At 41.5% G+C, this 26,717-nt stretch overlaps 1 protein-coding gene across 9 annotated transcripts in view; it reads left to right on the forward strand.

The window, feature by feature from the left end:
* The first annotated feature begins 9,679 nt into the window (after positions 1–9,679).
* Positions 9,680–26,717, forward strand: part of ELAVL2 (ELAV like RNA binding protein 2) — a 141,128-nt gene continuing 124,090 nt past the window's right edge. For 4 of the 9 annotated variants that reach the window (XM_070794440.1, XM_070794442.1, XM_070794445.1 and 1 more), the window contains exon 1: positions 9,681–10,218. The gene's annotated coding sequence lies outside the window, so the exon portion shown is untranslated. Of the gene's footprint in view, positions 10,219–14,224; positions 14,448–14,616; positions 14,839–26,717 lie in introns of those variants that run through there. The other 5 variants (XM_070794443.1, XM_070794444.1, XM_070794448.1 and 2 more) reach the window with 4 other exon arrangements.

Genomic DNA, 26,717 nt, shown 5'->3' on the forward strand with positions numbered 1-26,717 from the left:
TGGTAGAAGTCTGGCAGTCACATGGTTGGACTTGATTTTGAGTGGATCAGTCCTATCAAATTATAAGATATATTTAGGCTATAGAGAGATGCCTAGTGAAGTTTAAAGAATAGTAAGTTTGTTTTTCCATTGTAACCTATGAACTTACACATCCAAAAGCCTAAGCTTCATTCTTTTATCAGGCTGCAAAGTTTGGTTTCCTTTTGTTCTGCTTACTCACTGAAAGTCCACATCTGTAGCTACATCTGTATTAATCCATGGCAAAGTAAGCCCAGGAGGGAAGTGCACAACCATAAACCATACGCAAGGTTTAGTATTCTTTTGACATCTTATATTTTACAATGTCAAGTGGACATTATGGCTCCATTTTGTTTCATTCAAAACAAACTATTGTAAAAAGCATAGTCTCCTGTGCCCTTTATAGAGTTTACTTCTGTGTTCTTTTGGATATTTATTTTAATAGATTTTCAAGCACAGACAACGTAAGAAATACAAAACTAGAGCAGAAAGTACTGTTCACCTATGTAAATGGAATAAATATAATAGCCTATAAAAATATATGTGGAGAGAGGGAATGAGCCTGGGGAGAGGCAAGTGATAAAGAGGTGGAAACTGATTTCTTTCAAGGTCATAAATGACAGGTAACTTCTAAAAATCTTGCTGTAAAGGTAACAAGAATGGTAAATAAAAATGGATAATGTATGTATATATGTATTGTGTTAGTCACTCAGTCTTGTCTGACTCTTTGCGAATGGAGTATAGCCCGTCAGGGTCCTCTGTTCATGGGATTCTCTAGGCAAGAATACCAGAGTGAGTTGCCATTCCCTTCTCCAGGGTATCTTCCTGACCCAGGGATCGAACCCAGGTCTCTCACAGTGCAGGCAGATTCTTTACCATCTGAGCCACCAGGGAAGCATATAATATATATATATATATGTATATTATACATATGTACACATACATATACACTTACATAGGTACATATACATATGTATATTATACATATATAATGTACTTGAATAATAAGTTTCTCAGCACAAAATGAAAATATTTTTATTTGATTAGACTGTGATAATATATATTTGACTCATCTTGATTTCTGTGAGTATTTAACTGAATTATAACCTATACTTAATGCCAAACACTAACATTGGTAGCCTAACTAAAAGAACAATGGTTGCAATTAATGCCAAAGAGAGTAACACATTGCAGAAAGAGTGGTATTCAGGAAACCTATTCTGTATTCCTATTAATCTTAGAAATGTTACCTAAATTCCTCGTGCCTCTGTTATGCCCTTGAAAATGAGAAATAATTTATATCCTTCCTTTCCTCCTGAGTTACAATGATAAATATGTAAAAGTACATTGAGCTTTTTGTGATAAAAGTTACTATAAAAATCTAAGGTGTTTTTATTATTATATCAATCAAATGGGATCTCAGACTAAGTTCCTTTTTGAAGACCCACAACTTTTTTACAGATGAATCATGAAATTGTATTGGGAAATATATTGAAGCTACCTTACAGGGGAGACAGAAGATTTTATGCCTTTTGAAGCCTTTTAAACTTGGTTACAATTAGAAATGTAAGAAGCTATTTATCATTATATATATCAGGAAATTAATGAGGGCAAATGAAAATGTTTAAGAGACAGTATATAAACACAGGAATTCTAATTCTGGCGTCATCAAATAAATGTGCTAAGTCACCATTTTGTTCCATAGTCGTAGTTACCTTGTATGGACTACTTCTTCCATGCCAGGAAGTCTGAGTACTTCACACTTATGGCTTCATTTAACCTTACAGTGATCCTAAATTAAACAATATCATTACCATTATATGGATCAGAAAAATCAAGGCTTAAATGAGATAAAATAACTTATCCAAGACCCCATACTGGTGGAGTCAGGTTCAGATTCAGATGTAGCTGAAGTGAAAACCCAAGCTCTTAAAATTTTCAGAAGTGTAGCTCATAATAAAGCAACATATCAATTTCTATTTAAAGGACTAATTTTTGGATGAACCATACTATTAAAAAACTTATAAGAGATATTTTACAAATATAGGCACTCAAAAGATGCTTAAAGCAAACTGAAATGGGTCTTTTGTCAAAGATTCAGGAATAGTTAGAAATAGGAAATGACTATGTACCACTCATCTGACCCTCACCTGAAGATAAATGTTATATCTGGGAAGATACATTTAGTTGTCTGTTTTTTTAAATAATAAAATTATAATCAGTTTTAAATAAAAATATTTTAACTTTTATATATTTCCAAAGCTTCCAATATTTTGCCTTTATACATCATAGAGAGACTGTTTACCTTAAAAATCTGTGATCCTATTTCCCACAGAGAAGAATTAACATGGGGAATCATTTTAAAAATAAATTTTGCACTTAAAAATTTTAAATTATTTTTTATCATTCATAATGTATTGCTATGCTTTTAGAAACTATATATATCATTTGTGACAAAAATTAGACAGGAGTGGTCTGTATAATAATTTCATGCTAAAACACTTTTCTGTTCAATAGTGAAAATTTTCTTTTTAAAATTATCTTTTCCTTTTGAAATGTTACAATAATTTATAAAATATATTTGTCTCACATTTCAAACTTATAATGCATCTTTTAAACCTTATGTAAATTTATCATCTTTAAAAAGTCCTACTTGTAGTGACAAAGAATAGGTTAAACAGTTCTTTGTATGCATATTTTCTATTTACTTAAGGAAAATAAAAATAAAACCCATAGCTTAAGAGACTCATTAAAGCTGGCAATTCAAATTTGTTTGACTATTTGTAACAAGCAGGGAAATGTCTCATTATCAGAAGATAATATGATATTGCCTAAAACTCTGGAATTCATTAAAAATATTTCTTAAAACGTGTATATAGCCTTCATTATTTAAACTAATACCATCACATTATGGAAAGTGGTGTTATGGAAGGGAGAAATTGCTTAACATAAACTTAGATTTCTCTCTCATGGAAGAACCCTTGCAGCACTCATTCATTTGTGTGCTTGAGTATTTTTAATACCTCTTGGTGTTACAAGGCATGAAGGATTTTTGCAAAAAATGTTCAACAGAAACATGTTTGAGATTCCATGGCTTATATTTATTTGCCTACTTCCCTATGAGTAATCAAATGACAATTTCAAAGTTTAAAAGAAGTGTTTTTTTTAATATATCTAAGTAGTTCAATAACTGGAAACATACACTAGCATCTTAAATTTTTTCTCATCATTTTTCTTGACAAATTTATTTTCAATTCTTTCTCACCCACTGTGATTTATGCAGCCTTTATATTGTCAATTAAGTGCACTCTGACATTGATCAAAGTTTTGGGGTTAAACAAAAACTGATCGATTTTCTAAAACTGTGTTAACCATGTCTTATCAGCTGAAGTTATCTTTTTAGAAAGGTTGCTAAAACTTAAAATATAAATGCTGCCTGGAAAATGTACTTCGTCCTCTCATACTTGCACACTCTCAAATATGCACACCAGTGAATTTGCAAACTATTCAACAAAATAGAGATCAAGATACAGTGCAGAGTCATCAGTGAGTCAAGACAACAAGGTCACTGGCTATATTCTGGTTCTTTTACATTTGAAACTTTTTTGCCAAACATTTATTTAAATAATGCATAGAATTTCATGTCCCATATCCATAAAGCAGAAGTGTGTAGATGTAAAGTGTGCTGAGAGAATCAGGTGATGTCCAAATACCTATGTGGAATTTCTTGAGTTCCGAAACAACCCATAGTGATTATCTGGGTAAAGAGGGTGGGGTGGATGAAATAGAACTCTTATTCTTGTAAGTAGCTAAAGCAGATTCGTTTCTGTGGTTGACGACTTCTTTGGCTATTCTAAAAGCCACCCTGGAATCTCTCCTGTGACCCCATCACTTCAACAAAAAGGTCAGGTTTACCTCCGTTTATGGTACGTACACTCCTCTGTATCTGGTTAATCTACTTTTCTTACAACAAAAGGAAAATTTGAGAGCCCATTTGGAATCAGAGAGCTTCCGATTCTAATACTGGAGTCAGAGAGCTTCCTCTGTCCTACGCTCTGAAAAAGACGGAATCCTGTTTTTTTAATCTGATTGGTTTAAATTGGCCCTTAATCTGTATTTACATCAAACTTCACACAACTTTATTTTGTTCTAATTGTTTCTACATCGTAACTATGACTAGGAATTATGACTAAGATGTTGTGTCCCTTTGCAACTTTTCCTTACAGCTTCCTCTCCCCAAATAATTTTTAAAACCGGTGGACTTCTCTCACCGCTCCCCTCCCCCCATTAAAAAAATAGATCCCGTTCCGGGCGCCCCCTCTCTGCCTGCCGAAAGCATTTTAATGACAGTTTACTTTAGCGGTCTATCAGCCGACTGCTGCCTCTGCCACCTGAATTTCAATTTCTTAATTTACAGCCCAGATAAAACAGAATGGAGCAGGATCTGGACTGCTCTCTACATTGGGTTGGCCTTATCAAGCGTGAAGTTTGGCGCATTGCAAACGTATTCAAGTGATTATCTGTTGAGGACCTCTCGAGCCATCTCCATCTCTGCAGCGGGCTGATAAGACAGCTGTTTCTCTAGCCGCTGTCTCCCTGGGCCTCAGTCTTCTTCTGATACAAACTCTGCCTTTGTCACCGGGCTCCGGTGCGGTCACTTGCTCTATGGGGCAAGGGTTTGATCTGAACACACGTGGGGGAAAAGTGGGAGTGTGTGAGACAGCAGAGGAGAGAGGAAATAGGAGGGGGAGAGCAAGGAGAGCGAGATAGGGGGAGGAGGAAAGAAGGTAAGGGATCGGAGGGAGGTGGGGGCAGGGCTGCGTGCCGAGCAGCGTTGATAGCTCTGATTGACTGGTTGCTCAGCCCGGCTTTATTATTTCAAATTAGACGTGCATCGCACACAAGTGGAAACATAAATCTTGAATATAAGAAAGAGTCTCCGAGCCTCGGAAGCAGAAAAACCGCTTCTTCCCAGGACCCGGCAAAGGGACCGACGAAAAGACTGATTGCCACCAGCTGAGACAGATGGTTTCCTTTAACTTTGCAAACTGCTATTTTTAATTACTTGTATTAATTTTGCATGAGATGTATCGGCTCTAGGAGGAAGCTTAGATAAGGCTGTTAGCACCTCTGGAAGAAATGGACACGAAGCTCTGATTTGCCCTTTCTCACCTCCCGTTTTTCTTACTTCACCCTCCCTGGTCGCCTAGATCACCCTTTGCATGCTCAGGAAAGACGTGAGTTTATCTTGCTAAAAGTTGGTCCCGAGTAAAATAGAGGAGGGAAAGAAATCTGAGGGCATTTGTAGGAGCGTTTACATAAATGATCGTTGACCCGAAGCTGCAAATAAATTTTCTGAAACACTCTGGGGCACATGCAACAGATTTTAGCCTGAATATCCGCTGGCAAATGATCTAAAGGAGAATGAACCCCATACAAATTTTGCCGAGAAAAAAAAAAAGCGATGGTGGTGGGAAGGAAGGAAAATATAGGCTGATCTTGAAATTTTACCGAGACACTACATTACGTTTATTTAAAAAATGATACAATTCATGTGTCTTTAAGTGTAAACAGTAGCCTCAGAATTTAGGGTCAATTCTTGCTGAGGTGTTCCGTTTACTGCTTTTTCCATTAAATAGGACTTTAAAGACAAAATTAAAGAGAAAGTAAAGATGTCTGTGATCCTGCTCACTGCCATCTCTGGCACAGTCCCTAATAGAAAGTGTTTGCAATGTAAAGGGTTCCTTGCAAAATAGTCTCCGAGGTCACTCACCTTCTGATAGAAGGCTTTGCCCCTTTGCCAGGCAATGGAGGGAGCTGGGGGAAGAATTGGGGGAGGGGAGAGTAGACGTTTTTGTTGCGATTCCTCTGGGAATTTCGAGGATTACAAACTCTGGAGTAGGTTTAGTAGACTTTTTGATGACTACCTGGATTTGCATTATTTTGTATGAACACACTGATGACTGGCAGGCTCACTAGGGGAAGAAGTGTCTGAAAGGATTAGAGTTGAGTGTGCACAGCCAGTTCGGGGCATTTAACCTTCCTGGCGGTGTGTCACTATGGCCGAGTCTTAGCAAAAGCAAGCCTAATCAAAATAAACATGTTTCTATGGATAGGAGAGACTCTTCCTTGAAGTCTGTAGACATGAAATTTCCCCCAAAATTGCAGTTTCGGTGTCTCACTGGGAGGGACAGAAAACTCTATTAAGCTTTGCAAACGTGTAGTCAGGCTGGCTCGGCTTGTCTCTGTCCATGGTGCTAATTCCCGCCTCATTCTTTTGCTCCGCTGCCATGTTCTAATTCAAGTAGCATCAGTTTTCTCTACAACTTCCCCCCCCCAACCCCAAATCCCCCGCCCTGTTTTTTAAACCGTGGAAGTAAAGTTGACATACTTCTTTAGGAAGGATAAATAAAATAGTAATTATCAAGCTATATATTTCTCACGCAGGCAGTAAACTGTCACAGTTTCAACATTATGAACCACAGACATTCCCCTCCCTCATCCCAAACAGCCCAACAAATTAACACAGACAAATATTTTTACTTATCTGACAGGATATGATGTTTTAAATCACCTTAAGCCAAACATTGTAAACTCATTTAAATAGCTTAACTGCTTTATTTACTTAAAAAAATGTTACAATTGTAATGTACAGTCACCTTTATCATAAAATCCTGAAAGTTTTAGAGGATACTAAAAGAGGATAGTATTTCTCCCCAGATCTAATATAAGGGGGTTATTTATCATAAAAAAATTGCCACAATAGCTTATGAATATTCCTGTGAATGACTGTTCCTCTATAAAGATATTTTTGTAAAAGAATTAATTGAATTCATTATTTTTTCCTGCTTTGAGAACCATTCATTTTGCAGCTTTCTCTATGTCAAACTTTTTCTCCAAGCTCTCAATGACTCCCCATACCTTTCCTCCTCTGCTGTAGTTTAAAATAACATCAAGTACTTTGAAGACATATCAGAGTTAACAAGACAATCATAATTCAAATGCTTTTCTAATGCAAGACCAGATGCTCTGGATAATTCTTTACCCAACTATGAATGAAGAGGGATTGATTATAGGTGCTTAATGTACAATGTGATGTTTACACATGGTCTGTATTAATTGCAAGATAGAGTATATTAATATTTCAGTTTATAACAGTATAAATTTCAAAGTGAAATCCACATCCAGATACCATTTGTTTTAAAGTGATTGTATTTCATTTTTTATTGTTAAAAGTTGGAAAAGTACAAGTTACTTATACTATATCCATTTAAAAGTTTTTAAATTTAAAAACATTTGTTTTATTGAGGAAGTAAACTAGTATTTTAAGATATTTTCAATTTCTTACATAATTTAACTCCATGTTACAGAGAAAGAAACATGTTGAAAATGACATTTTGAAAAGTATTTGCTCCTCTGAAAAAAACTGAAAAAAGCATATATACTGAATGAGTAGAATTTAGCATTTTGTGTTTGAATGGACAAGTTTACCATTTTTCAGGTAATTTCTTTAATGACATAACACACATGCTGGATTTTCATCACTCCACACCACACCCAGCTTTCCATATCCACCCTCCCCCAAATCTTGGAAAAATATACTACTGTTATCTACAAAATCTTTCTTGTGGATACAAACATCACAAAATAAAGTATTAGTTTCCATAGTTAGACAAAACTTATGTAATTATAAGTTAATGGTAAAGATTTTCTTCAAATTGCTGAAAATATTACATGATCAAATGCAACTCATTCAATATTAAGAGCATATTAACAAGGAGAAAAGACAATTTACTTCATTGGTAATTCTGACTAAACAGTATTACACTTTTACCCAACTGGCATTTATTATTTTATTTTTTGTACAGATCTAGGGGGGAAGGGAACGTTCGAAGGAAGATGACAAATGGAATCTTCCAGCTGTTTATTCATACATTGATTATTGTGGATGAGGTGGAGACTTTCTGTTTTTTTCCCTTGATTTGTTGTTCCCTCCACCCCTTGACTCTCTTTCTTCAAACAGCTTTGCTTTCTTCTTCCCCTAAGTTCCACGCAGGTCTAGAGAAGAGTCTTAAGTGAAATTATGACCCCAGGCCTGTTGTTATGTAAAATGTAGGGGTGGGGATTACAGCATGATAATTATAAATGGTAGTTATATAGATACAGGCCTTGTTTCTCAACTCCCAGTTATTTTTATCCAAGGATCTCAGACATATTATATGGGCTATATGGGAAATAAACAGGTTTTATGTTTTTTTGTCAGTAAGCATTTATCAGCACTCAAGGACACTTTCAAGGAATTATGATTTACTTCAACCCGACTTTATAGTCATTTTGCATTGTGACTATCTGTCCGGTTTTCCTTCCATCCCACTCCGCCCTCCTGCCGTCTCTAACTCTTACCTGTGCCTCCTCTTTCCAGCATTCTCAAAGATAGTGGCTAGTAATAAACAAGTAAAGGAATTTCTTTTGGAAAGGAATGAGCTTCTAGAGAAGATATTACATTGTGTAAGAATTGTAAGTACTGTGTAGGAAGCTGGTGCTATTTTTCAAGATTAAAAGAAGAAATTCAAGCTGGAAAAGAGCCTAGGTCAAGTGGATATTGTTTCTACTTATACATCAAGTCGATCCTGACGACTACAGTTTCACTTGGAGGATGAAATAAATACCATGAATAAAACTCAATTTCAGCTTCCTGAATGTTATTAATATATGGAATTTAATAAAGTAGTCTTCATCTATAAAGAAGAAGGGTTGACAGCAAGCACCTGGTCTTCTGGTTAAACTTTCTAAATCCAGATAAAGGCTCGACTATCTTTACTGTCAGCAATACATGTGTGGTCCAAGAACTGTACCGCCAGCAAATGCAGAGGAGTGGCTTGTTCTAATTTTATATACAGCTGCTCTTTTTGAGAGTCATCATACACCTCAAAGTGAAGGACCTTAGCTCAACTCAGTACCTCTTTCCCTGGACAGGGTGTTTATCCTGCACTTTTCTATTGTAACATGAAGTGATAGGTAATTCAAACCGTGCAGCTTTATTTGAAAGCATTTCTGACTTCATTCTTTTCCTAAAAACCCAGACAAACAGCAGCACTATGCATATATTCAAATAGAGAAACACATAAAATTGCCTACTATCTAATATAGCATACTGGAACACAAATCGAAAAAGGCATGCGTGCAAGTAATGGATGTACATTCATCCCTTTCACTCAGATCAAAGACAGGGAGCTCTCAATGACTCATACATACCGGACAGAGTTTTAATGTTATAAAGAAACGTGCCACAGATGCGGCAGTGATGGAAAAGGAAATGAGTCTTTCCGAAGCAGAAAGATTTAAGAAGAAAGGAGGTCGTGCCATATCGCAAACTCTGATAGTACAGTTCCAACCCTCCCACGTTGCTCTCTCCCCATCTCTTTTTGCTTCTTGCATTTCCCTTCGCCGCCAGTGTTAAGTGTGTACCTCTCCGCACAACTTACCTTGAAACGGGACTCCATTGAGCTCTCGAGAGTGACACAAGCACCTGGCCAATCATATCGCGCGGCCTCGCTTGGGCGGACTCAATAGAACCGTCTAGGCCAATCAGGATCCTAGGGAGATGAGCAAGTTGCGTTGTGAAGCGACCTAGCGTATACTTCCGCGCGTGCTGCTTGGGATAGGAGCCTGGCAGAGCAGCTGCACACACGGCAGTGCGGAGGCAGAGAAGGGGTTGGTGATACCGTGCTATAAATCTGTGGTCCAGTCCACCTCCCTTTTAAGACGTCCTCCCCCCTTATTTCTGTTCTCAGTTAGAGATGCAGCAGCTTACTCCTGTAGCGACCTACTAAAAAGCAACAAGGAGAAAGACATCGTCTTTTTGAAAAAACGTTCTTTCGTCTCTTTCTTTGTTCCTTCGTTTGTTTTTCTTGCCCCTTTTTGTTTAGTTGAAAGGCAATAGGAGGGTAGTCTCTCCGTCTTTTTAAACTCTCTTTTTTAAGTTTCCCCTCCCCTTTCATATTTTTTTTTCGCCATTTCTTTTAGCGTTGGACTTTGGGGTCGAAAGCATTTCTTTTTATTTGCTTCTTTTAAGCCGAGCACAGTTTAGGTTTCGTGCTGTCTTAAGAGAACTATCCAGCAGCTTCTTGCTCATCCTTATTGGGAGAACTGCACCGTTACTTTAAAAACACACATACACAAAAACCTTAAGGGAGAAAGGTAAGTTTCGGTTTGGTTTCTTTAATCATTAGTTGCAGCGATGCGCTGGCAAACCCAGAAAACCTGTAAGTGAGCGGAATACAGAATAAGAAGTTAATTGCACATGTTTGTCTCATTTCAAAGCTACTGCTCTGCTTTTTAATTCTAGAGAGCTAGACTAAAAGACAGTGGACGCATGCTTGACGTATTGAATATTCGCAAATGTCAGGGGCAAAAACTTAAGTGGTAAATGTGGCCAGTGTATAACAGGGGTACAGCGGGAGTCTAGATGATCAGTGAACTGGGATTGAGGTTGGAAGTTCATTTCGTGGGAAGAGAGGGGTAACTTGGGTTTAAGGGAGGATGCATGCCTCTACTTTCGCGAAGCAACCGAAGGACCGTAGAGGCTTTAGAACCATTAAGGGGAATCAGAAGCCTGGACTTGGAGATTAGACCAGCGAAAACCCCATACTTAATTGCATTAACCAGATAACATGTGCTGGGGAGATAGGATTGCCAGATGGAATTTAGATGCTGCACCAGGCAGCGAGTTGTAGTTGACTGAAAAAAAGTACATGCCGCCCGAGGGCTGGGGCTGGGGCTGGGCTGGGGTGGGTAGAAGCTGTCAAAACTCATCATTGCGAGGTATACGGACTCTAAATCACGGTCGCCAATTATCGTGCTTCTGTTTTAAAAGAAGATAGCCAATTTAGGGCCGAATTCTTAAGCCTGTACCGGATATGAGATTCCCTTTGTTCAGAAAAGCGTAAATAAGATCCTTAGAGCTGTGTCTGTGGAGGGGCGGCTGCATGGAAGCCGAACTGTGCTGGGCGCTGGGAAGTGGATTCCAAGCCCTGTCCTTGGTCCTACGCGGCTGACTTCGCCTTCTGGGCGAGGGGGAACCCCTTAGCAGCCGACAAGGCTCCACAGCCACCTCAGTAGCCAACTAGGCTACAGAGCCCTCACTCACCCCCTTCCTTGCTGCACACCCCCCCCCCCAGCCCCCGTTTTCTCGAATAGCTATTGTTAAACTGACGCCTGAAGAAAGATGGTTGGGGATGAGACGCTGGGCAGACTCTTGCTTCATTTTAACTTTTGTGATTTGTCAGGGTTTAGGAGAAACCAGCTGGCTTTCTGCTGCGAAAAAGAGAACCCAGGGTAGAGGTGGGAAAGGGGGAGGATGTTCGCGCTGGAAGGGTGATCTTGGGGCGAGGAGGGTGGAGGGAGTGGTGGTGGCGCTGGCTTTGCCTAAGAGAAGTTTAAATTATTGGCACGAGGGGATGTGGGTGAGTATGTGTGCGTGAGAGCGCCTGTGTGGTGCTTGAGAGGGAGAGGATGGGGGAAACATACAAAGCCGGCTGGGGTTAATTTCTCTTTGCTCTCCTCCCCACCCACCCACCTGGTTCGAAAAGCCAACGCTCGGCCGGCCTCCTCTGGACTCGACTCTGCCATCTCTGGGGCAGTGGGGGTTGGGGATTGCAAGGTGGCAGTGCCTACCACGGGATCTCAGCGGCGAACAGGACTTCGTGTGGCCATTGTTGCTTAATTTATGCCCAGCACGTTGCCACATACCCACCTATTTCACGTTTGTAAAGAATTAATATGAGAGCTATACAACTGTGGGAAATTGGAGGTTGGATACATTTCCCGTTTTCCATTTTCGAGCATAGGTTAGCGAAACTGATGTCGCTGGGTGTTTTCTCTCATAATTACCAACTGCAGATCTGGCTTTATTGTGGCCCGAGTGAGAGAAATAGTCAACCATTTAGAATTTACTCTTAATACGGCTGGGCCAGGATGGATGTTCCTGTACTTTCTCCGCGAACAGGTTCTTTTCCCTCTCCTACTCATGTACAAACACTCCTGTTGGTTAAGATTCTAAACCTTCAGGCTTTTCCTACATTTATTATACCCATCCTCTGGATGTTGAGAGTGCGAGGGAAGTCGAGGTGATTTATTTCTTAGGCCTACAGTGCAATCTATAAAATGTAGTCTTAACATGGTGGGGGGAGGGTAAAGAGTGGACATTAATAACCTAAGAAATTATTTCCCAAACAGGAAATCAGTTCCTAAAAGTTAGGGGAAAAGGTGTGAGTGTTTGGGGGATGGAAGGATAGGAAGTCTGGGGCCCATAAAATTTCCTTGGTAAAATGGTTTCTTAAATGGGACATCTGAAAGATGTATTAGAATCTGAACAAATAAGTCTGAAAAAAGAGAGACAAAATGCCGAGTGTTTAAATATCACCTTTTGGGGGATTAAAAAGTAACTATTTCTCTTAGTTATTGCTTAGTGTGTCTTACACCAGGTACTCCTGGGTTCCCCTTCCCTCTTTTAACCAAGTGATTGGCAAGCCTACTTTATAAAGCTTAACCTATTCTGGAGTTCTCCACGAAAATGCAGTGTTAGCCAAGTAGAAGCGCTTTGGAAGACTTGGGGAACTCTGTTGAGAAAGAGGACTCCCATAACTTCAAGAAGTCAGTTTCAGGAAGTAGGGCGTCGTAAGGCATTCTAAGAGTTTTAGGCTTGGATTGGCAAATTTGGTAGGCCCATTTTTGCCTGACGTTTCGAAACAGGCATTCTTAGCAATCCCGCCTGCCTGGGATGGAATATTATAATTGACTGTTTAGAGGGAGGTCAGAGAGACGCAGGCGCTTTGAGCCATTTTCCCAGGAACCCGTACAAAGTCAATTAAGGTCATTTAATTGCAAATCGTAACTGGAGTGACAACAGAAATGCTGATACAGAATCAATTAGCTCTTTCTGGTGTCCCTCGTCCGGGTCCCCCAAGTTGAGGGATGGACTTCTCCATTTCGATCATGGCTGAGCCCCCTGCTTTACTGTGTCTGATTTAACTTCACGCAAGAGGGCAATTTTGTCTCCCCTACCCTGGTCCTGGGTTAGATGAGTCTTTCCCCTCTTTTCCCCCAGCCCCGCCCGTCGCGTGGGGGCGGGGAGCGCTGGCCGCCCTTAGCGGACCTTGCTGCATCAAACCCGCATCATGCCCTTGAAGCTGTAACCTCGGTCACGTTCTTGCGGCGACTCAGCTGCCCACTGCTCAGTTCTTTTCTCTTACCTCTTGCGATTACAGGTAGGTTTGACAGGTGATATTTTTAAATGTAGTTTTTTAGGGGGAAGGGTTAAAACGGAAGCTTTTGCAAAGGAAAAAAAAACAACACGACAGGTGCTCTTGTAATTAAACGGCTGAGCAGGTGTAAAAACGTGCTTCCGCCGCGTGGCTTGGAGTCGGTTTTGACTCCCAGCCTTGGGTTTGAGGACGGGCACAGGTTTTTCCTGAGGAAAGAGATTGAGCAGGGCGTGGGGGCGGGCCAAGGAAATACAGCGATGGGACGCCCCCTCGGTGAAGAGTTGGCCATTTCAGGGCTTCGGTGGGTGGCGTTGGAAGGATGCGGCGAGAGGCAGGCGCTTATACAGTCGAGTGCAGGATTTCCTACTTTTGCGTTTGAAGCAGAGAATAGCACCCCGCACAGGTACTCGGGGCTTATTTGAACATCAGATTCCATCTAGAAAGGCAGAGAAGGGCAGCGCCGGCAAGCCTGTAGTTTTTCGCGAAGGGACCGGACCCTTCCGCTGTGAAGTAGGAAAAAGCCCTTTAGCTTTGCTTGCAAGATGTGAGTGTATGTATATATATATACATACTTGATACACATAATATATCAAAGTACCCCTCGCGCAAATCTCTCCGGTTGCCGGTTAGCGTCCGGAGCCTCGGGGTTTGCAAACTTGCACCTGGTATTTGACGCTTCTGGGTGCGCGACGCTTTCCGCGCTGCCCGGGGAACCTGGTCAGGGGGCCTGCTCGGAATCGGAAGCCGGGCGAGAAGGACGGGAGCGGCTGCAGTCAGACGTCTGCTCCCAGGCACCGACCCTCGGGGCGGCCGGGCAGGGCACGCGCCGGCGGCAGCAGCCGCGGCGCCGCGAACTCGCCGCCGGCCCCGCCTCCTGGCGCTCTTCCAAGCAAGCCCCTCCTCCCCGCCCCGCTACAAACGGCGGGACCGCGGCGCCCGGGCGTCACTGAGGCAGCTGCCGGCCGGTTGAGGAGGCCGGTCACCGGCGCGCGCGGGTGGGGCGTGGGTTCCGCCGGGTTCCAGTCCGCCTTCCCGCCACCGTCAGAACTGGGGACGCCGCCGCCACCACCGCCTCTCCGCGGAGCCCGCCCGGAGCGAATCCTCCGCGGCTGTGTGACGGCCGGCGGCGCGAGCAGTAGTAGCTGCAGCTCCGAGTCGCAGCAGGCAAGTGCAGGGGGCGTGGGGTGGGGGCGGGCACGCCTCGCCGGGCCATGAGTCGCTTTCGGACGCCGAGGCTGAGGGCGGTGCGCGCCGCCGCGGCGCTGGGCTGCGGAGTCCGGCCTCGCCTCGGCAGGAGCCCTCGTCCGGGCTCAGGGCGGGAACGCTGTTGGGGGCGGCGGAGGTGGTGCACGGGAAGTTCCTAGAGCTCGGCCCCTGGCGGCGGGAGTCGAGGGAATTGGGCGCCTCGGGAGGTGGCACCGCCCCTCGTGTGGGCACGGGCTGGTTGGGGGCGGCGGGAGCCTAGCGGGACCAGTCGCGCCCGGCAGCGTGCACGGGCGTGGACGTGCCCGGGTACGGCCGCGTGTAGCGCGAGAAGCACTGCGCCGAGACGCAGGTGAGTGTATTGGAGGGAAAGTGGGGGAGGGGGCTTTTCTAGAAAAAGGGCAGGATTCCTGTGGTGCACTGGCACCTCCGCCTTGTGGGAGGTGGCGTGCACTGGCTACCCCAGCCGGGTGGTATCAGGTCGTGTGCCCCGTGGTCCGGCGCCCCAGCGCGCGTGGCCCCCGGCGCTCTCGGGGCGTCTCGAGACTTGCCGCGGTCGCGCAGTGTGCGGAGGTTTGGGACCGTGGGCGCCCGGGGCAGAGCGGAGAGGCTCCTCGGGCCGCTCTCCTCCCTGGCGCCGCGTCAGGTGAGGTCGGGTGCAGTCGCGGGAGGTCGCAGCTCGAGGTCGCACCCGGGTTTGCGCGCGAGCGGTGCACTGGGCGGGAACCGCGGGTCGGGTCTGGCGGCCGGGTGAGGCAAGCTCCCGGCTTTGGCTCGCGGCGGCGGCAGCTGCCTCTTGCTCTGCCAGCTGCGCCCCGGGGCACGGACGTGTGAGCATGCCCTGGTGAGACCGGTAGAGTCTTGGGCGGACCTGCCTCGGTTCACCAGCAGGTGCTCCTCCAGTGGTCGTGACAATGACCAGCAAACAGCCTTCCACGGCGTTTCCTTAAAAGCCGACTTGTTATCCTAGAGGGCTGGAGCGCAGAATCCTGCCTCTAGATGTGACCTACAAGCACGGAGTCGTAGTTGTCCAGTTGATCATTTTAATAGTGTGCGTTTTAAAAGATCGTCTTTACGATAAAAATTTTTATCTCTTCTCTACGTTTCATAAAAATGTGCAGAGACAAGGGTTTCTTATCGGCTCTCTACTCTCCTTTTTTCCTTCCCAAAGGATGGCGTTTAACAATGCCAAACGAAATATGTCCGGCAAGGACAAAGAGCTTTTAAAAACTTAATATTTCGGTGGACCTACCCATAATAATTCTATCTTCATAAAAATGTACCTTAGTCCCGAACTTAACGGCAAATAAATCCATTTAGGAACGCTGCTAATACCAGTTGGGGTGTAATTTCCCCATCCCCTTAAGTAAAATCGGTTTGTTTGAAATACTGTTCAGTTGCCCTTGAAGACAACATTGTCCAGAATCGTTTCCCCCAGAGTCGTCTGAATTTTTCATTTGTGCTAAGGTCGCTCTTTTTTGCGGAAGCTGATCTGGAGTCTCCATTTTGGTGAGCGGGCGGAAAAGGTTTCCTGGATCTACTTTCTCATCTGGACCTTTGGCTCTAGAAATGCGAGACGGACTTGCTGGAGGAACTGCAAGGTTACTGCGTTTGTTTTTGAGCTGTTCCTTATAATAGGTTTGTAGGAATGCTGATGTAACACTTTTTAGGGGGCGGGGGATGTACATACTTAGAGAAAGTTCTCTTGGAAATGGAGGTAGAGCTATGAGGGGGCAAGAGGGTTCTGGAAAATCAGATTTTGAAGGAACACATAACATTTGATTTTCTATGCTTCCTCTACTTCTCTTTTCCTTCTTGAGAGAACATTTTTGTGTCTGTGGGCTCAAAACTGGCCCCTTAATGCCCTTTTGGGTAACTTTGTGCTGCCACCTTTAGGGGAATAAGGTTTTTTTTCTCTTCAAAGACGAGTCGTAGGCGTTTAAGGTGTCCTTTCTCTCCGTTTTTTAGGTATTTCCTTCTCTGTATCTTGTTTACTCTTAGAAATTATATCGGGTCATCTGTTTAAGCTTCACACACTCTTTCTCCATGGTTCAAGAGAATTCTAGTTTTAGGATATTGTCCTAGAATCGACCAGGTACCCCAAACTGGTCAATGTCCATCAGGCCTATTATTTCCTACCGAACCTAGTTTTCCTGTTCTAGGCTCAGAGTGTGTTAGTAGTTAGAGTTCCTTTTTGGTTTTGGTTTTTTGGTTGGTTGGTTCTGTTAATGCTTCTTCACCAGAGAAGCAAGATAATTCTGTCTGGTTGGGCGCTTTTAGGTAAGACCCAGCTCCCAGCCGGTTAACTGGAGAACAATGCTCTTAAGTGGCATTTCTGCTTTCTCATTTCTTAATCTAGCTTCTGGTTCTTTGTGTATAGACAGATGTTCCTGGCTGGATGCTTGTTGTCCCCTTTCAGCCTTTCTAGCTTTTTGTGCTTTTCATGTTAATGTGATGGTTACAAAATACTGCTTTACCTCAAATGTCTTTTTCTCTTCTAGAAGGAAGGTGCACAGTTCTCTTTAAGGACACAACAGAGCCATCCAGAATACCCCAGCTTCTAGGCTAGGGTCAACCTTTTCCTCTTTATTTGATTGGAGAGAAATCTTTCTAAAAAGTGTGATGCCCTTTAGGCCTCAGCATGGTGCAAGAGCACTACAGTGGCAAAATACTCTTTCATGTTCTTTGTCCCGGAAGGCCTTAAATACTCTGAAGCAGCATCTTACCAAGACTGACTTTTCCCTCACCTCTTTGATGGTTTGGGCTGTCTGGTAGGGTCAGTTCTTTTTCTCTTACTTGAAATCTTACTAAATCTACCATATTATCACATTCTTATTGTCACCTTTCTCGCTGATCATGTTTACTTGGAAGTAAGGAAGGTTGGAGATACACAGTATTTAGCCTGGCCAGGTTAGTTTTTTTGATGGTGTAGGGCCTGGATGATGTGCCACCCTGTGGAAAACCTACCCTAGCGGTTTCTGGTTCTTTGGAAAATCAGCTGAACAGGCCAATGATCATAGTAAGCTACCACATCAAAAACGGTGATGACGATGATGTTGTTTTCTTTAGCGTTAGTAGTTGGTTGGAGGCAGGGCTGCTGAATGGGCCCGTGAAATGGACTGAAAGGGGCCAAGCCTGCCCCTTGAAATTCTTGATTTTGAACAAGGGGACCAGTACTTTCGTTTTGTTCTGGGTCCCACAGAGTATGCTGCTTGTCCTGCTTAGAGGCTGTCTCAATCGTTAATATTTAGCTGCTAGCTTTGCTGCTTTGTGTTATAGAAGTGTTGGAAATCCAAGGCTTTGTGCAGTGGTGATGCCACACCCAACTCTTGAATTAACTCTGTGGAGGACATTAGATGCATAGAATGTTTACTTGCTCTGGCCAGTTTCCTTTTACAGATGTGGAAGTCTTCACTGGTTCTCCTTACTTCCAGAACCCACATGTTGTGTACTCAGATGCCAAACCCATTGTTTTGTTACTAATTTGGAAAGAACATTTATCATCTGTTTATTTGATTCTAGATACTGGTTGGTTTGCAACGCTTGTTGATTTTTCTTTGATTTCAAGTGCTAAGTATCAACAGAAGGCACTTAAGCTTAAAGGCAGTAATTTGTTTTAAGGCTTTTTTGTATTAAAAGATATGCATTTTTTATGGTTTAAGTAGAACCGGTAACTTGAAGTCTGAACTAAAAATAGGAATTAGTGTAGAGTAAAATCTCACAGGGTTTTATGGTATATTTGAGAAAATTTTCACTAACAAGAAATGAACAGATTTGGCTTTTAGCATGCATCATGTATATCATGACTTTAATTTTAGTAAAGTCACAGGAATTTTTTTTTTTTTCCCTAAAGAAAGATTACTTTCTATATCAGCAGCCTTGTTTGTAATCCACTGTATAAAACAAAACAAGGCGGCGACTCTGTAACGCTGCACTAGGTGCATCTCATGTATACCAGCTAATACAAATGCTAAGTTTCCGGAGATTAGTCTACGTAAAAATACCTGTTTTTGGGTAAAGATATTATTTATTTTCTCAGTGCTTTGGGTTAGATTTTGAATACATCAATTTTATTAATATTCTTAGCTGTGTATTTCCCTTTACAGGGTTGCTCATTAGTTTTGTGTGATGACAGATAAGGGTTTTCCTTGTAAGCAGCCTTTATGCAGAAGAAGATAGGTGCTTTGGCAAGGAGTGGGATAAGTAAAATAACAGAGAAGGTCATAGGAATAGGTGGTGTGGAGTTGAAATCGAACCAATTTGGAGGTTGCCTTATTAATTGCAAGTAATTGTGTTTTTTTTTTTTCTTTTTAATAAACTTGCACTTTCCTAGTATTTGTTTTTATTACTGATTTCATTATATCAGTTTCTGACTGAAAATGAGTAGCAAATAAGGTTTGGCAGTCAAGACCCTCTTTCCTGCTTTTAGAAATTATTTGAAAAAAACCGAATGCTTTTTCTCAATAGATTTATTTATCCTGAGACAGTTATAGTAAAATTTTTTTTTTTTTTTTTTTAAATCATGAAGGTTTTGTTTTAGCATCAGTTAAGTTTCAGACTATTAGGTTGAGGTATCTGTATGTTTTTTCTTTCTCTAATAGTGGTAATTTATACCAGCCTTTTTCCTTGAATTAAATAAGGAATCTGTCTTATAAAAAGGACATTTATATTTTACATGACCAGTGTTTCTTTTTCCCCAGAATTTTTGTTGTTGTGGGCTGTTGATTACTGGAGATTATTTCAGCAGCTTTAAAGACTGTTAATGGAATAGCACAAAAATCCTTATTTTCGTATATATCAGACTGATTAACTGTTCTTTCAGGATGGATTTTCATTTTATTTTGTTTTGCTTTTAGTTGTCAGATTCACTTCAATCCAAGCTCAGTACTCCGTTTGACTTATCTCTTTAGGAGAATACGGGCAATGGTTGCTTCAGAATTCTCAGCTTTCCTGTGTTTCCTTATTATGGAGTCACTGTAAAACTGAAACTTCTTGTCAAGATTGAGGAGTTTTGAAACTCTCTGAGAATCTGAAGAAAGCTGTGGGCCTTCTTTCACTGGAGAAATTCACATCTACAGAAATTTCCATACAGTTTTTTGCCATCTTGCCCTCTGGAATAAAGACTATTAAAGTTCTATTTGGGAAACGGGACTTTGAGACTTGGAGTTGTCTTGTGTTGGTGAGAGCAGGGAGAAGTCACTCAGCTCTGTTCTGTGTGCCGGCGTGTTAGCGGTGCGGGCCTTCAGCTTTCAACCAGGACAGACTCTAAGCTCCCTTGTCTCCTCACAGTTTGTTTTAAAATCCATTCTGATTTTGTAAACAAATATTATACTTGTAAGGTGGTCTTGTGAGCACAGTGCTGCCAGTTTAGCTACTAAGTTGTCTTGCTTGAGTAGGTTTTGTCACTTCAGTTGAAATTCTTCATTTAGCAGAGCCAGGAGGAAAATACCAGGCTGGAATTTTGAAGTTTCCATTGTCTGATTTTGACTCAGTTACCTGTGTCCTTGGTTTCTTAACCTTTGAGTATAAAACCTCAACCCTCCACATCTCTGTGATGGTGTGAAGATCAGCATATTAAAGTATAAGATTTCGGGCAGTGGAATGACAATGTTTCCTGAATTGGAAAGGTGGTAATAGGTGGACCTTATAGATGACTTTTATATATTTGACTTTCAGTGTGTTTTATGAACCATTGTTTTTAGAACATACCATCCTTATAGCATACTGTCATATAATATATATTTCTGCCATGGAGAAAGAAAATTCCCAGACTGCAGGGAGGTTTTGGGAGAATTATGTCTTTGAACATTTCAATATGGAAATAGATATAAATATATCAGTGGAATTTGGAAGGGAAGTTTAAAATGTATTTTTTTCTTGAAAATATAAATAAAGTTAAGAGATTACATGTAAAATTATGAGAATTTAGCCAGCTGACATTCCAGGAATATAAATGTCTCAATTTAAATTTTCCATCTTTTTTTCAATGAGAAATCAAAGTCTAAAATTTAAGCATTTACATTAAAATAATCAGTCCATATTTTCTTGATTTGAATTTTAATCTCTTATCAAGGATCTATTCCTATACATCAAAAAAAAAAATGAAATTTACACAGAAGTAACATTTTTTTCCGTGTTTGTTTTAATACCCTCTCACACCCCAAGTGAAAAGTCATTGATGAATGCCCTGTCAAGTAAGTTATTGGAAATTGCTCACCTGTTCAGTTTTTAAAGGATGTTTAACACTTTTTTATCCTTTAGGCATCATTTGTGTATATCAGAAATAAAAGAAGTATGTCTCAAAGCAAATAAATCACAGCGTATTTGAAAATAGATTCAGCAGATTAAGGTGGGGAAAATATTCCTGGAACTGATGGTACTTGGTCCTGAATTTCCTCTGAGCTGCTTTTCAGAAGTGAGCTTTTCTATTTCTCCGTTGCTGCTGCTCTGCTGGAGGTACCTCTGGTGACGCGAGGATCACCCACCTTTATTGCAGAGCTATCTAGAATGTTTTAAATATACAAAGCTTATTATAGAGTGAGCAAGTTTCTATAATCTCTTCCAAGGTAAGGCCTATTTCTGTATGAGTTTACTCAACACCACTTTGTCTCCCCTAGGTGCTACTTACTGGTGCCTGGCTTGTTTTGTTTAAACCCTTTGGGTCCTTTCTGGCCTGTGACTGTGAATGACTCATGGACTTTCCCCAAATACCAGAACACCAGTGCTTTAGGCCTTTATCCTTTCCTTGCCTTTGTTTCTGCAGAAACCACCCACAGCCTTCCTCTCCTCTGTGACCCCTCTGTGCTGGCCCTTAGTCACCTGTCTGTGCTGCTGAGCCCCGTGCCAGCTCTACTAGCCTGGCAGTTCTGGGTCAGGTGTAACCTACTCACTTGCCCTTTTCTTATTTGGCTTGCACTTTTGCATTGGCCCTTAAACATTTTGTTGCATTTTACTCACTGAAGACTCCCTTCTGTGACCAAGACAATTGCTATTACAAAACAAAAAGGAGAAATAGGTATCAACAGACAAGTGAATTCAGCCCCTGATTCCAAATGGTGGCCCATGGGTTACATATTCTGAAGTTTTTATTTGGCCTAAATTATGTTATTAGAAAAGTAGTGAGTTGTTGGTTTAGGCTTTGGGAAATATCAAATAGAGATCTAGAGCCCTATTTGTGTTGTCTCGGAAATGTGTGAAGATGGAGCAACACTGAGCCCATATTCCTTAACTGCACCCTTTATGTGGAGCCTGGTTTATTTCACTTCAAAATAAATTGCTGTCTGGCCTTTATGGGTATTTGAGCCTGTGAGTTTAATGCTACAATTCCTAAAGTCATGGGAATTAAAAAGTTTATTCAAATATCTAGGCAAAGGCAATAGTTCTAAAGGCTTTAGTTCTTTTGATTTTCTTTGTGTTTACAAGTAATATTTGAATTACGTTAGGTTGTTCCTTACAAATATACATCTTGAAGTCTTTGTTTTAGATAGAGAAGTCTTGTCTTTGACCTCCTTTTCCTTAATGCCTCCTCCTTCCTTTATATGTGCCTGCGTCAGTTTATCTTACCTTTTCTCCACTCCCACTCTGGGATTGTAGACCTGCCCCTTTGGGAGCAAATATTTCTTTCTGCCTATTGCCTGCTTATATTTGTTCAGATGCTTCCAGGTCAGCAGAAGTTTCTTGGTGCTGTGAAAACTAATAGGATGTTCCAAACTGTTTAAAAGAGGCCCGTGGCCCACCTGCTAATCTCAATGCTGATGGTGTCAGCTTAGAAAAGACATTGTCCCCTCAGAATCCTGTGAAGAAGAGCTGATACGAGAGGTTACCAGGTGTGAGGTTTATATGTGTTGTTTTTCTCTCCTGCTCCCCCCCCACCCCCCCCTTTTTTTCCCCCAGTCTTCAGCCTTTTCTCCTCTCTAGAAACAGCAGGGCAGCTCTGCAAAGCTTTCTCCCACGTGTGCAGTAGAGCAGGTTGATGCGCCAGCAGAAGTAGAGAGAGGCTCCACATGTCATGTTTGGACCAATGCTGTAATTTTATTTTACAATAAGGAAGGTGGATATTATTAATCTGCTCCAGAGCATAATAGCACAATTTAAATAGCAGAGAGCAACTTTGGTGTGTGTTAATGTCTAGTGAGATGAATACAGATGAATGCTAAGTAGGTAGAAAATGTCAGTGTAGAGCTTTCCTTTTGGTGACTTTAAGCACTTAGATTTCTAGTTAACTTTTTGTTCAGCCCGGCACACAGATATGAAGATCTGTTTTATCAAGCTGGCGTTAATGTGGCTTCTGAGGACAGAACAATGCTTATAAAGCCCTGCTCTCCTGGCAGCCTCTTGAGCTGGGCCAGTCATAACGAGGAATTCTGTATTGAACTTCGCAAAACCCTTCAGAATAATAGGAGCTTAATGCTGGCAGTTTTAAAAATTGGTGCAGTCTTTAGCCCAGCCAGATTTTTTTTTTTTTGATAACATGGAGTGCGAATAAAAGTGTGTGCCTCATTTGAGAAAGCAACTACTTTTGAATTAACTCTGTGTATAGTTTAAAAAATACTGTAGGTCTATTCTGAACTTATTTTTCAGAGGCACGTAAAAATAACTCTTGATACTAAGAGTATCTTCTTGGTGTCATCTTCCATGATTATATTATTCTTTTAGATGGATATGTTGCTTATTTTGACATGCCCTGGAGTGTTGGGTGGAGGGGCTTCCAGGGTGTCTTTCTTGTTGGGGGAATTGAGAATTTTTTTCTTTTTTTAATTGTGTTTTACCTTCCTAAAGGTTGAGAATCATCGTCACGGAGCTTCTGCTATGCTATCAGAAAAGCTTTGGTTTTGGTGGGCCGGTGGGCTAGTCTACCTTGGAGACAATACTTATTCCAATTCACCTGAAGTTTTTTCTTCCAGTTTTAGTAAAGGATCTTAAGAAATGTCTTCAAGTCTTTTCGTATTAGAACTATGTTCAGAAGCCACGAAGTTTGTGTAATACTTAATGTTTCATCACACATCAGTCCTGAGTGCCTAGGTACTGAGAGAGCTTTAGAGGAATTTGTAAAATATCGCTGTTTTCATTCCTTGGTCTGCTTAAGGAGATGAGGCAGAAAAGAATAACTTGAAAGATGTCACAGGCCTCTCCCTCCAACTTTAATAGTCTTTTGAGGACTTGAGAAAAGGGACATAGCTCTGTAGTCTGGGTATTAAGGACATGGCCGGAATACTGCATATTGTTTTGGGGAGAGGGTGTGTGGTTTTCTTGCTCTCCGTGTATATTATATTTGCTTAGTTTTTGTCTTTCCTCCTCCTCAGTCTGTCCCTCCTCGCCTCCCATGTCATTGTTGTTTCTTTTGGGTATATCTTTTGTGGCATGAATAATTACTTCCTGGTTTGCCAGGAGTCCAGCCACAGGTAAAGAATATCTGTGCAGTGCAGAACCTGCCAAGTGTAAGTTGTGGCTGAAGAGAGACACCACTACAGCTGTCTTAATTCTGCCATTGTCCAACAAAGCTTGGAAACATACGTGTGTGTGGAAACACTTGACGCCCCCCTAGTTTTCCCCCCATACTTTTATTCTCTTGCTAACATGTTGTGTCAGGAGCTTCCTCCATGTATAACATTTACTTTTCAAAACACTTAGGAAAAAGTCGTGAGGATGATATGGCTTCTTCGACTCCTTCCCTGCTAGTGTAGTTGCAGTAGCAGCGAGTGAGTGACAGGCCAGAACCCGGGATGCTTTTCCGAGCACTAATCTCTGCCTTCTCTTTGAGTCTTCCTCATGCTGGGATCACGTGTCCCAAGACCACGTGTCCTTAAGGCTGTTGAGTTAGCTTTCTGATGCCCGTTCTTGGTATTCTCAGCTCTGCCTGTTGGCCTTTCTCCATTAGTGGCGTTTGCATTATTTTTCTTCTGAAAGGTGATTGGACAGCCTGTATGCTGCTTCATCTCCTTGTTTTGCTGGAGAGGTTCATTCCTTCAGGTGGAACTGGCTCTTCGGAAATATGTATTCTTGTTTCTTGGACTTTTTAAAAAAAATTTGGCTAAGCTACCTGTATTGTTTGTGGACAGTAGGGGGCAAAGTTTGATTTCATGGTGAGCAACATAGTTTGTCATCCAGAGAGGAAAAGTGAAGACATTGGTACAACTTTCATACAACTTCTAACGGTAAGTTCAGAATTACTGCCTTGTAAGAGTGCAGTGAGAGTAAGAAATTTTGTAGTGGGCAGTCAAGTTGGCATTGTATTAGGTGGTGGGGCAGCAAGAAGCTGCCTGTTTTTAGTTGCTCTAAGTCCTGGTCATTAGGATAGAAAGACAGATGGAATCAGTACTGGAAGGTGGTGTACTGTGCACAGTGATGGAGCTGGGAGACAAGCATTTCCTCTAGGAACAGTGATGACAGCTAGAGTTTCTCTTCTTCGAGGACCTTAAGAGTTGCCTGGGACAGTGAGTTTATAGGTGAGGGAAATGAAGCTCAGAGCTCGGTGGTTTGTCAGATTCATCCTGCTGAGTGGGGGTGAAAGTCTGTGACCCCTACCTAGTTGATGACCTATTACCCTGGACTCCAGAATGATGTTCTTTCTACCTCTGGTAGTTCTGTTGGTTATAGTCTAAGGTGGCTGAGGACAGAGACAGATCTAGGAGGCACCTCAACAACTGTATATCATCTCTAGGTCGTCTTATTTGGCTCCTCAGTGGTGGGGCTGTTTTAACAGGTTTTTGTTCAAAAAGCTTCACTCTGGTCTCTGTAGCAGTCCCAGCGGAATACCCACACCTGTTTCCCCAGGGCCAGGATTCTGACCTTGCATTATTTTAGGTCTATGATCAGAGATCTTCCAGGAGAATTTCATCACAGGCTGGTGTCTTGATGCCAGCTTGCAGTCTTAACCTGCAGGAGTACTTTTTGGAACCATATGAAGTATGGATCTGTAAGCAAGGAAATGAAGACACTGTCTTTTTCAGACTTTCAGGATTCTGTTGGGTTCAGGATGGGGAACGCGGGTATACCTGTGGCGGATTCATTTTGATATTGGGCAAAACTAATACAATATTGTAAAGTTTAAAAATAAAATTAAAAAAAAAATCAAGGGGGAAAAAAAAAAAGTTGGTGATACTGTGTGCTGTATTCCTGGTACAGTTGTCATTCCCCATTACCCTAACTTGTTGAAGAGAATCTGTAAGGGATGTTCCTTAAAGTTGTTAGGTTTCTGAGACTAATATGTTCCAAATCTGGTGGGGTTTTAGAAATGGAGCTGTCTTTGTTCTTAGAGAAAGTTGCAGGTCACGTATACCGTAGAATGTATGATGTATAAATCTGAATAAACAAAATAACTACCCAGTAAAGATTGTTACTGATTTATCTTGGTTCTCCAAATTAATTTAGAAAATCCAATTGGAGGGAGGGTGGATAGAGAAGAATACAGATTCAAGATAATCTTTTTGTTTTTCCCTTGAAAGGGGACATCTGTCTTGTTTATTATCTCTTGCACCTAGTGTGCTACTTGTAGTAGAAATTCAGAAAGTTTTTGTTTCAGTTCGGTTCAGTCGCTCAGTCGTGTCCAACTCTTCGCGACGCCATGAATCGCAGCACGCCAGGCAGTACCTAAAAAAAGCTATCAATTGAGAAAGTTTTATTTGCATCTGTAGGTAAACCATGAATTATTAAAATTTTAATCACATTGAGGAAATTTTAGCAAAAAATATTGTTTTAACTAATACCATGTTTCCTCAAATCCTTTATGTACAATTTTTACATGTTTTTGAATCTCATAAATATGTCCACTTAATGTACTGATTTTTTTTTCTCTTACAGCTGGGAAGCTTAGTGATGTATCTTTCGATCACAGTATTGGAGAATAGAATAGCTTCTTGGTTTCTTATCCTTATGTATATTTTACTTTTTCAAACTTGTAAATATTATCCTTGTGCTCTGTGAAGCTGTTGGAAATTAAAAAAAAAAAAAATTAAAACTGTCTCTACATATTTCAAGCAAGTGTCTCTGGTGTAAAATTGGCCCAACGGGCTATGTACACAGCGAAAGCATAGCATAGCAGTCAGGTGGAATCCTGCCAAGGGTACTCTGTACTGTTTAGCCATATTTAGGACATCACAAGATGAAGTAGAAGTTAAGATAGGTATTGAGAATTCAAAGCTGAATAGCTTTTTGTAAAATCATTTAATTGTAGAGGACACCACAGTCCTCAACTTTGACTTGAATACTGCCTATTTAGATACCCCCTACTTC

This window comes from Bos indicus, chromosome 8 (assembly GCF_029378745.1).
Source record: "Bos indicus isolate NIAB-ARS_2022 breed Sahiwal x Tharparkar chromosome 8, NIAB-ARS_B.indTharparkar_mat_pri_1.0, whole genome shotgun sequence".
Lineage (NCBI taxonomy): Eukaryota > Metazoa > Chordata > Mammalia > Artiodactyla > Bovidae > Bos > Bos indicus.